Consider the following 13,052-nt stretch of genomic DNA (forward strand, 5'->3'; position numbering starts at 1 on the left):
TCCCAGCAGAAGCCCCTGGACCAACCCCACACTCCTGGTATCCAAAAAAGACGGTTCCGCCCGATTCTGCCTCGACAGCAGAAGACTTAATGCCTGCACTGAGGCTGACGCGTACCCACTTCCCCTTGTACACGCAATCCTGGATAAACTACGCAAAGCAAAATTCATCTCTTCAATAGATCTGTCCAAAGCATTCTGGCAAATACCTCTGGATGACGTTTCTTGTGAAAAAACAGCATTTGTAGTGCCCGGCAGAGGAATGTTCCACTTTAAGAGACTTCCTTTCGGTTTAAAAAACAGCCCTGCTGAGCTACAAAGACTGATGGACAGACTGTTCGGCCACGAATCCGACAATAATTTGTTCTGCTACCTGGACGACCTAATAATCATCAGCGACACGTTCGAAAAACACATCACCACCCTAGAAAAAGTATTCCAACAACTCAAGTTCGCCGGATTAACAATTAACCTAAAGAAATCAGAATTTTGCAAATCACGCCTACGCTACCTCGGCTTTGTAGTAGACGAAAAAGGTCTAAGGACCGACCCTGCCAAAATCAAAGCTATGACAAACTTTCCCAGGCCAAAGAACGCTAAAGAAGTTAAAGGTTTCCTTGGTCTCGCCGGATACTACAGAAGATTCATAAGGGATTTCTTCACAATAGCGGCCCCTCTTAATAAAATTACCGGTACCCGAAAAGGTGTCAGTAACTTCACTTGGTCTAATGAAACTGAAAAGGCTTTCACCTCTCTAAAAACAGCACTGCAATCTGCACCAGTACTAAACTGTCCAGATTTCAACCTTCCTTTCACCCTGCATACAGACGCCTCCAACTTTGGAATCGGCGGAGTCCTAACACAAGAATTCCCCGACGGCGAACACCCAGTGGCATACTTCTCTCGTAGTCTAAACAAACACAAAAAAAACTATGGGATAACGGAAAAAGAACTACTCGCAGTCATGGACTCTATCCACCATTTCTGCGGCTATATCGAAGGCAGTAAATTCTCAGTCATCACCGATCACAGCAGCCTAAAATGGTTGATTTCATTAAGCAACCCTTCTGGCAGATTGGCCCGCTGGTCGTCTCGCCTATCCCAATACACCTTTGATGTCATCCATCGCAAAGGCGCAGACAATATTGTCCCAGACGCCCTCTCAGAATAGAACTCGCCACTCTGACCTCCGAAGAAGCAACACCAACTCCTACCACCAAAGACACTTGGTATTTAAAAACCTACGAGGAATGCAGGAACAACCCGCAAAAATTTCCCAACTTTATTATAAAGGAAGGTCGGTTATATCGTAACTGCAAACCACCACTGTCTATACTCGAGGACTATGCTTGGAAGCTAGTCATTCCCTCAGAGGACACACAGAAAATTATCATCAACAATCACAGCGGCCCCGGATCCATACACCCAGGAACTTTCAAAACTTATAAGAAAATAGCCTTAAGGTATTACTGGCCAGGCCTGTTTAAACAAGTTCGCAGCTACATCTCTAAGTGCGACATTTGCAAAGCATACAAAAATAGTACTGCACCCCCATCTGGTCTCATGAATAACCCCAAACAAGCAGACAGACCATTACAATCACTCTCTATGGATGTCATCGGCCCCTTCCCCAGAAGCTACGCCGGAAACATGCATATATACTTAGCATAGTGGATATATTCACCAAGTTCTGTTGGATCTTCCCATTAAAAAGAGCCACAGCATCTGCAATCATAAACTTGTTAGAAAAAAACATTTTTATCCCCTACGGCACTCCTCGCACCATCATTTGCGACAGTGGAAAACAATTCATAGCTCTGGAATTCAAGGAATTTATGGCCAAATACGGCATAAAAGATATTTTCTATAATACCCTTTACACGCCTCAAAATAATACGGTAGAGCGTTACAACCAGACCATCAACACAGCTCTGGCAATCCTGGTTGACAAAGATCAACGAACATGGTACAAAAATCTAAAAATATTCAAGCTGCACTAAACAATACGGTGAACCTCACTACTGGATACACCCCTTTCTTCCTCAAACATGATATGGAACAAATTGTCCATGGATCCTTGCATTGGGACGCTAGCCTCCCATCATCTTCTCTTTCTACTGATAACCCATCAGAGAACTACGCTCACCGTCTTGAAGAACTTTCCGCTATTTACAGCGAAGTCACAGATGCGTTGATACTTGCTCACAAAAAGAGTGCAAACAGATACAATTTACGCAGGAAACATGTTACCTTTAAGGAAAACGACACAGTTTGGAGACGCAACAACACACTCTCACAAGGTGCTCTGTACTTCTCTGCAAAACTAGCTCCTCGCTTTGTTAAAGCAAAAGTGCTGAGAAAAATCTCAAATGTAGTATATACCTTATCGGACGCCTCTGGTAAACACATCGGTAACTACCACGTGAATGATATTGTCAAACTAGGAAGTGTGGACACAATGGACACCACCTTCACTAGGTCACCACACCCATAACTAACAAACTTTTGGCTCTACCTTTGTCCCACGAGATTTGGCCCTCGTGCAGACAAACAGCATGTCTTAACGCTTTAGTTTCATATAAAAACTCGCATTTAGACCTCTGCAAGGTAACCTTCTCCTTTTTCTAAAACACAGAAGTGTCAACTGTGGTTTTTAAATCATTTCTCACCCATACATGTACAACTATGCTCTTTTGTATAAACCCTTTGTTCTTTTTCACACCTCACCGTGTAATGTTTATAATTGTACTCATATTTTGTACGTATCTTCTCTGGAACTGATCATTCCAGTCAAGAGACTTTTCCGCCTCCCAAACGATTGATGCTCCCGGAGTCATGACCCTGGACATTAATTGTTAGTCGTCACCATTCTGACACTTACGACACTAAATACATAACTATTTTTTGTCATAACTACCACAAAAAGTCACGTACAACATTGTTTTGTATATATATATTTTTTCTCTCATGTTCTTTCACATTTTTTCTTCACATTTGTTCTTCACATTGTTCTTCACATTGTTCTTTCACATTTGTTCATCACATTTGTTCCAATGGGTTCCATCGTACATAAAACAATGGCCCTTTGCAACATACACCCAATTGAGGTGAATATTCTACCCCTGTAATTTGTAATCATAATGCGTGTGTAAATTCCAGTTCGGTATCGTCATTTGATTCAAATTACACAGGTGTAACAAATAAAAGTAACAATTACCTTTGTTTAAGGTTTTTTCAGTTTTTTCTAAAAAATTGAATGGCGCTCAACATTCCCATTTGCTCTAATTTGTTGTTTTTTCAGAATTTGATATTGACACGTCAATTCTGAAAAAAGTTGTTGTAAAGGAGAACAAACGCCGATTTGTCCTCCTCATCAATAACATTGTATCATACATAACACCTTTCGGTCACATTGAGTATGTAAAATCTTAAAGATCTCAACTTTCTGACCCCAATTTGTTGCATTGTGCACTATATTTTGACTTAAATAGCATTAATTTGCCTTGTCAAATACACCGAGCCAGGTCACTCATTTTAAATCATCCTGTGTCTCTAGGTGCCTTTTGTATTAAATTTGTATCATAAAGTTCACAACATTCGTGTTCGTGACAATTTTGGCAACACTAAGTGTGTTTCCCAGTTTTTTTTTTGGTCATTTTAAGTAGGTAAAACCCTATCAGGTCTTAAATAAACCACTACAAAGCCTTTTGTAAGCAAAGAGTTATTAAAACCAAACAGGTCTCTTCTGCTATATATTGTGTGTCTTGTGTAAGACATCCTTAGGCATATGTCTTGTATTATTGCCAACTTAACGCATAAACCCAACCAAAGGTTATGCCATCGTCCTTTTTTTGATAATACCAATAGCCACTACTTGATTGTTTTTGACATTGTGTATGTATCTTTTTCCGGTATTGAAATGGTACCTTTTTTATTATTGAACGTTGATATGTTATTTTCATGATACATAAGAATGTTACAATATCCACCATAAGACGAGGGATCGTTATAAAATCTAACACTATACATGAGAATGTTACAATATCCACCATGAGACGAGGGATCGTTATAAAATCTAACACTATACATGAGAATGTTATAATATCTACCATGATACGAGAAGCTTTTTATAATTACTTTTTTTACTGGCTAACATACACTGTGGCCAAAGAGATAATTTGTTCCATTAAATGGTTATAAATATCTTATGTAGTCCGTCCTTTCAATACTAGGGTTCTTTCGTAATTCGTTCAATTTCTACATGAGACGTGGAGACGTTATAATACTTACCATGATTCGTGCGAACGATACAATATCTTGTAGTTGTTTTTTTTAAATAAGTTGACACTATGTACTTGTTCTACCGGACGTAGATCATTTTACCCTGACTTGTCGCCCTTAATTGGGATCCTTGTATATAACTCATGACACTGAGGGAAATGTCCTTCACTGTAGTGAGAATTTTTGTTCTAAATTCATGTTTATTTGTAAAGAGTTAGGAAATTTGCTGGTTGATATATTTCGTCCTCACATAGAGATCGAATTGAGAATTAGCTCAGTCACTATCAATTTTCTCTACTCAACTCTCCACCCTTCACCCTTCCATCAAACTCATGTACATTTGTAAAGAGTTAGGAAATTTGCTGGTTGATATATTTCGTCCTCACATAGAGATCGAATTGAGAATTAGCTCAGTCACTATCAATTTTCGCTACTCAACTCTCCACCCTTCACCCTTCCATCAAATTCATGTACATTTGTAAAGAGTTAGGAAATCTGCTGGTTGACCATATTTCGTTCTCTGAAAAAGATCGAATGGGGAATCAGCCCCATCACCAACAGACCTTCTCGCTCAACTTTTTTTTCATCCCTCATTATCCTTGAGGTTAATTTCATGAATCTGGAAAGTGTACCCTACGCACATAGCGCATCGTCTGTCTATAAGACAATCTTTATCCATGAGATTTGCTTCTAAATAATCTCTCCTTTTCACCCCATTCCTAGGTAATCAACACATTTATTTTAATTTTGAAAGTCGTAAGTTGCTATCGCTCAAGCGCTAACACCGGCCATGGAAGGCCAACTTCTTTCAGAAACTTGGTGTTACTACTGTACAACCACCTACCTATACCTTGTATATCAAATAGGTAACCTCACGCCAGTCGTGATACTTTTTGTCTCCCCAATCTTGGGATACTCATGGCATAGTCAGCATAATGAATCTCTCTCTACTCTCTCTCCTCTCTAACCAACTACGTTTTTTTTGTCTTTTTGTCTTTTCTCGTGAACACAATTTGTTTCTCTCCAAACTTTTTTGCATCATTGGTCTACCAGGCAGGTAAACTTCAAGAATTTTGACTCTAATAATAACCTGTCCCTGGATTAAAAAGAAGTCCAGCAGCCCTCCTCATCACCTGCAAGCTGAGCTTCACTTCTTTGCCGCCTTCACTTCCATCACTCACATCTCTCCAATCTCTATCAAGACCGCACCCAAATTAGGTGTGAGTCGTGCGTGCAGTAGCAAATCAAGTTGTCTCATCATTCAAACCACATTCAAAAGAACCAACCTCAGAGCATGCCAGCTCAAGGTTAGTTATGTTCCTGCAAATCAACCACTTGCCGTTTGTGCAAATCAACTACTTGCCGTTTGTGCAAATCAAGTAGGTACTTGCCGTTTGTGCAAATCAACTACTTGCCGTTTGTGCAAATCAACTACTTGCCGTTGTACAAATCAACCACTTGCCATTTGTGCAAATCAACTACTTGCCGTTGTACAAATCAACCACTAGTCATTTGTACAAATCAACCACTTGCCGATGCGCAAACTCAACATAATAGCCATTACACGCATCAACCATCAATCAACTTAATGGTATTACTCCATGTTATTACCAACTTCATTTCACCTTGACAACCACTGCTCCACCACATCAGCATAATGGAATTCACGCTGGTACAACAACAAAACCCGGATACTTCTGGCCCTCCGCATCATCATCTCTCAACCACAACCAAGAAGCACAGTTCAATTTCTAAGGCCCTAGTGATACTTGAGTGCAATCTCAAATGGGTCAAGTTACAGTGAAAGTATAACTTTAATAACTTCAGTGAAATTACTTCTACTTGGTACTCTACGAAAACACTACGCTCTTCAAACTTAGCTTACAGACCAATGAAATTTTAGAGTCCTTGTTGTTCTTTTCATCACTACATAACCTTGTATGTTTGTTCTTTTCATCATTGCATAACCTTGTATGTTTGTCTTTTTATCACTGCATAACCTTGTATGTTTGTTCTTTTCATCACTGCATAACCTTGTATGTTTGTTCTTTTCATCACTGCATAACCTTGTATGTTTTTCTTTTCATCACTGCATAACTTTGTTTGTTGTTCTTTTCATCATTGCATAACCTTGTATGTTTGTCCTGTCATTACTGCATAACCTTGTATGTTGTCTTTTCATCATTTTTTAAGTGACATTTTTAGCATTTTTAGAGTGCCAATATCCACTCACGGAACAATTTTTTAGTTGTTATTTTGTTACGTAATACAGTCACCTTACATTAAAAAGGATGGTCACTCTAACCCCACTCTACCCATGCCAGATGGCCGCGGCGTGTTCAGTGCACGTGACAGACCACCCACAGTGACCGCTCCGACAAACTTGTCGCAACCCGCCGCGCTCGCCAGTCCAAATTTGACCCCAGTTGCATCAACAGTGTCCCTAGCGAGCAAACTGCAACACTCGCAAACATGGCGCGCAAATTACGTATTATTAGAAACGATCTCCTTCTTGGATATAACTAAATATTTCGCGCAGCCAATTCACAAAACATGTTTCGACACGGCAACTCAAACCTTACTCAATGGAGTCTCGCTTCCGGTAAATTCCTAGTGCGTCTCAATACCAAAGCTACCGCTGCTTCCCTCGGAAGCGCGGGCTATTTCCAGCTCGTCACGTCATGCCAACCCCTCATCAGAACCCGGAAACCCGTAAGCTTCTTCGGCATACTCTTTTATTGTGTTCAAATCGTTAATTTCATGTAAAACCCCCGTTTCACCCGGTCGTCACAGAGAGAGAGAGAGAGTAGAGATTCTATTTCAACCCTGTGTTTCTTTAGAAGATGTTAAATATACCTGTGCCATTTACTCATGTGTTATTATTGTGTGGGCCTTTCCAATCTCCTGACCGATGGACGAAGTAATGAATTAAGAAGTTCCCCACCCCTGATTGAATCCGAGTTTCATCTGCCTACCTTTTTACTGAGCTAACCAATTTATAACCCTGGTTCGATTCCAGTTGGGTTTAACCATAACATAGCAATTTGTTCAAACTCGCTGATCTCAACGTTATAAATATAATATTTTTTTAATTAAGTTCATATATATTTGTTCAACATCCCGCCAAACGTTGAGGGGGCTTGAACCTCCACTCCATCTCCACTTTCAACCAATCAGGAGTCGGCTAGTTAAGATGAGCAGCCATCTTGGTTAATTAATTTCTTTACTGACTTTAGAATCAATTAACCTTAGACCAGTAGCTCAAATAGAAAGGTAAGTCTTAAAATTATGTTATTTATAGTTTTTTATACCTTATTTTAAATGTCATTCCCAAATTTGCTAGGCAAAATACAGGTGCTCCATTTATTATTTATTTGTTCAATTATTTGTTTACACCCTTATTACTTTTACCTAAAATGAGTCTTAGTAAATTATATTAGTGCATTAAAACTTATTTTTATTCTACATTTCTTTTTTGCTACTTTTTAAATATTCTACAGATAAAATAATGTTCGTACCCTAAAATTAACCATTTTAGGACTTTACCACTAAAAACGTATTTAATTAAACATTGTTCAGTAATGTATTTTCTGTGAAACGCGAAATTTTTGTTGTTTTTGATTTAAGCACAATTTGTTAATTTATTTCATTTTTTATAGTACCTACTCATAATAAATATCTAAATATTACACCTTTTGTTTCAGAAATGAAGAGATTAAAAAGAAACTTACTTTCGATGATCACGTCGTCATAATAACCCCAGAAGAGCTTCAATATCCAAATGAATTCATCATTATAGATAATGATATAATCGGTTTAAGAACTTGTGATACTTCTATAGATGCAATGTTCTAATATTTAGAGTCATAAATCACTCTCCAAGACGAGATAATCGAAGATATCACGCCAGCACAAAAAAAAACATCACAAGAAAGCGACTCAGAAATCCCGAAACATGGTCGAAAAATATCAGAAAAAAACAAAGGGAAAGCGGTGAGGAGTACATCTATGTAAAAAGAAAAATGCATTTAGCTAAAAGTGTTAAGCCTGGGTGCGAGTCAAGATGCCCGATTTTGTGTCTTCAAAACTGATCGTGAGATAATAAGCTCAGAATTTTATTCATTATTTGATGCAAATAAAAAGCAGCTTCACAACACTTATACCAGCAGAGAAAATCCAGAGAAAAAGTAAAGAGGAAAGTCGGAAAAAATATTCATTCAAGTACTTTTTCTTAAGGAATTCGGAAAAGCGGCAAGTGTGTAAATGATTTTTTTGTGTGACTTTAAGTATTTCTCAATCGAGGGTGTATCACTTTTACTTTAACTGGAAGGTGAAAGGAGGAGCGGTGGCGCCAACACCAGCTAAAGGGAAATATATCAACAAGTGTGTTGACAATCGAAAGGTTGATGAACTTTATAATCATATATCATCCTTTCCGACCGAGTAATCACATTTTTGCAGAGCGTCCTCTCAAATAATATATTTAGATACGTCTTTGAGCGTATCTAAAATGTATGCGCTGTATGCGCAAAAAAATCGTGAGCATCTGAAGGAACACATGTACCGAAAGATAATTAATGAGCAATTTAATCTTTCGTTTTTTAAACCCAAGAAAGATGCTTGCGATTTGTGTTTTGAGTTCCGTGCTACCACAGATCCGGATGAACTACGTACTCAATTATATGAAGAGCATGTTATAAAACAGGATGGTGGCTATAAAGAGCGTGAACAGGATAGACACCTGAAAAGTAATCTATCGACGGTCGTTATTACATACGAACGAAAATGAAGTCCAAATCTTTCAATTATGAATTCATTCAATTAGGTTAAATTAATCACAGGTTCCTATTTTTTGTCTTTTTCACGAAGAAGCAATGAAATTTTCCATTTCCCAAATTCCTTACTTCAAAACTAAATTCATGGCATACAATAAAAGTGCTTGAAATATTATCTCTTATAAAACACGCTTTTCTAGATAGACTACTTCGAGGGATATACTCGACCTAAAAAGTTTATAAAAATTTTGTCCAGTATTCATTCAACTTGTAGTCAGCCGCTGAGGACAGGAGGAGTTGGAGGCGACTGTTGCAGGAGGCCAAAGCTCGATATGGGCTGTAGCGCCATCGAAGAAGAAGAAGATTCATTCAACTTAAGTCTCCTAGCACTTCTATTTCGAAAAATAAAATAAACGATAAAAATCATGTACAAATATATGCCAGAAGTTGACAAAACATATTTTCAAACATTATTAAGAAGGTTTTAAATTAAAAACCCCGAACAAGGAATTGAAAATATAGCCGGAATATCATAAAAAAAAAGTAAATAAAAAAAAGAGTAACCACAAATAAAAAGTTTTTTTTTAAATTTTATATTCGTATATTGTGAGGGTGAAGGTAGTGTGGAGGGGAAAGAGATGGATAAGAGAAGGAGAGGAAGGAGGAGGAAGGAGAAAGAGATCTATACCAAATCCATTCATATCTTTGGGATCAGAAGCAAGAAGTTTTCAAAAATAAGAATGCCCGTGACACTGCAATTAATAATATTATTCTGAAATGTTACTTTAACTCAATAGTTATTATTATTAAATAACACGTCTCTGAATGTTTAAAAAAATAATAGTTTTTTATCTTCATAACAAATTTTAGGGCATTAACGAACACTTCTTATATAAACAATTATTTCGTATTTTTGGAACTCCGTGCATTTATTTTTTTTTTTATTTAAAGAAAGCAAGACAAAAAAAATACATATTACAGTAAATAATAAAATAAAATATACAGAAAAAAATAGAAAAGTTCCAATAAACTACTTTTCAGTAGTTTGTCGATGGCAACTTTTCACATAAAAAATATTTAAAAAAGATAAAAACTTATTTTACTTAATGACAACAGTGATAACAATAAAAATAACAATTTGTTTTAAAAATATAAAAAACATATACACAACAGTGATAGTATCTACCTATAGTTTGTATTAGACTCTAATACAAACTATTTCTTTCAGCGAGCCAATTTTTCAACATAATATTTGTTTTTACATTTGTACATTTTTTTATTTCAGCAGGTAACATATTTAAGCACCTAGGTATCATGTAGTCCAGTGTTCTTTGTCCATATTTGTTTAAATGCTTAGGTACAATTAGTCCTTCATTTAACGTAAAACGAGTATTGTAAGTGTGGTCCAGTCTATTTATGTATATAGGGCTATTCATATGCTGAAATATAATTTTATACCACAGAATTGATCTTACTGAGAAAATTTTAAGATTCTGATAAAGGTATGGAACATTATGCCTTTGTTCGTATAAACTTTTATGAGCTAATAATTTAACTAGTGAATTTTGAACTGATTGAACATGGTTTATATTTGTTTTACATGAAAGCCCCCAAGCTGTGATTCCATACCTTATAATAGATTCAGCTAGTGATAAATAAATTATTCTAAGTGTACGTATTGGAACATAGAATTTTAATTTATATAATCTATTAACAATAGATCTCAGACGTTCACATACTTTATTTATTTGTAAGTCCCATTTGAAAAAACAATCAATAATAATACCTAAATATACATACTCTGTGACCAGTTCAATATTTTCACATGTACATATTGCAGGAATACCAACATGTAAGCAATTTGAAGTGTGTGTCTTTATTTCAGGTGTAATAATATTTGCCTTAGCATTGGGTGATCTAATATGTATAAATTTAGTTTTTTTGGCATTTATAATTAAACCAGAGTCGTGAGACCATTTCAAAAGTTCAATGTAATCTTTTTGTAATAGTTCAATACATAATTGCAAATCACTGCGAGTAATCACCAATGCAGTATCGTCCGCATATACAAAGTGTTTTACATGTTTAAAAATGTACTTAATAAAAGATACATAAATAATATATAAAATTGGTCCCAATATGGAACCTTGAGGAACGCCTGCTAATATTTTCCTTTGTTTACTTAAGGTGTTCAAAAGTTTCATTTTCATGCATCGGTTGTTCAAGTAATTTTCAAAGAGTTTTAGAAGTTTCCCTCTTATTCCTATGATTTCTAATATTTTCAATATTTTTTTATGATCAATAGTGTCAAATGCCTTGGAATAATCTATAAATAAGACTAAAACATGATTTTTACTATTTAATTCATTATTTATTAGGCTGGCAAACTTCTGAATTAGCATTTCAGTGCCCTTTTTTTTCTGGAATCCGTATTGATTTGTATCAATAATAGAAAAATCTTCTAAATATTTAATCAATTTCAGCTGAATGTATTTTTCAAGGATTTTTTCGAGTGATGGCAAAATACTAATCGGTCTATAATTACCCAATACAGTGTGATCACCTGATTTTTCACAAAAACGGCGCTTTACAAATTATCCAATTATTATTATTATTTATAAATGGGTCGGATGATACTACATTTTAAGTCATCTGGAATTTTTGCCTCAAATAAGATTCTATTAACAAAATGGGTTATAATTGGACCTAAGGTAGATATGTGTTTTTTAATATCGCTCATTCTGATATTATCAATTCCAGGAGAAGAGTTTTTAAGTTGTCTTACAATGCTTTCTATATCAGAAATTTTGGCCCTTGGTAGGTACATACTTTGAGGCATCTCCTCTGGTTCAAACCCAGTTGTCCTGTAATTACATTTATGTAACATATTGCAAACACTATCAGAGAAATAATTAACAAAATCATTATTTACATTTTCTTTGGTCTGATCTTTCATCAAATATTTGGAGGCAACTTGGTCACAATTATTTTTACATTTCTTTCCTAAAATTTGATTACACTCGTCCCATGTTTTTTTTGAATCTTGAAAAAGATTTTTGAATTTATCATTATAGTATGTGGTTTTTAATTTAAGTAACAATTTATTTAAAACATTTCGGTAACACTTATATTCTTTTTCAGAGTATTTGTTTGTTGGAGCATTTTTCCAACGTTTATATAAATAATCTCTTTTTTTAATTTTATATAGTGCATCCGTAGATATCCAGTCATTTATGGCATGAGGTCTGCTTTTAGATTTTTTGCTAATTTCAATCGTGCTGTTTTTGTACAAGTCATCAAAATAATTTTTAATTTTTAAATATATAACATAACATTCGGTTTCTTTTAGAAGCGATTTCCAATCATAATTACAAATATTTTTATCGATCAGTTTTTGCGAAAGAATTTTCACGTAATTAGAATCAGAAGATTTGAAATGATCTATCGAGTTATAGTGTATACTAACAGCCGTTGTATTGTGGTCTGCGATGTTATAGTCACACACGCACGCAGATATTGTACATAATATATAAGCCAGACTTGAAAAAGAATCCCCCGTTGCCAGGTATCTTAGCGTAATTTGTAACTTAGTTTTGGCCCGGACAGCCGCGTGCATAACTTTGTCCTGTTTTTGGATTTTTTCTTGATTTTTTTTACAGTACATCAAATTGTTCTTCCGAAATTTGCAAATGATTGCGATAGCCTTCGGTATCTTCTAACGCCTTATAATTATATCTTTATAATCCATTTTTTAACCCGCATACTAAGTTTTTTGTGCTTTTTCATGTTCTAAAGATCGTTCCGCAAAAGGTCCGAAATCATAGGGACGAACGAAGCGATAACTTCACTTGACGCCATCTTGATCAAAATCTGTTCGACTTAAGTTGAAACGTCTGAACGACATCTTGTTCAATTGTCGTTCAACTAAAATCGCTCTGTCAAAACGGGGCATTCTGGTAGTATTATAATATTAAGGGGTATTTGTTATAAACGACCAGA

The sequence above is a fragment of the Hesperophylax consimilis genome, chromosome 6 (genome assembly GCF_061612785.1).
Source record: "Hesperophylax consimilis isolate HC1 chromosome 6, BYU_Hcon_1.0, whole genome shotgun sequence".
In the NCBI taxonomy this organism is placed as follows: Eukaryota; Metazoa; Arthropoda; class Insecta; order Trichoptera; family Limnephilidae; genus Hesperophylax; species Hesperophylax consimilis.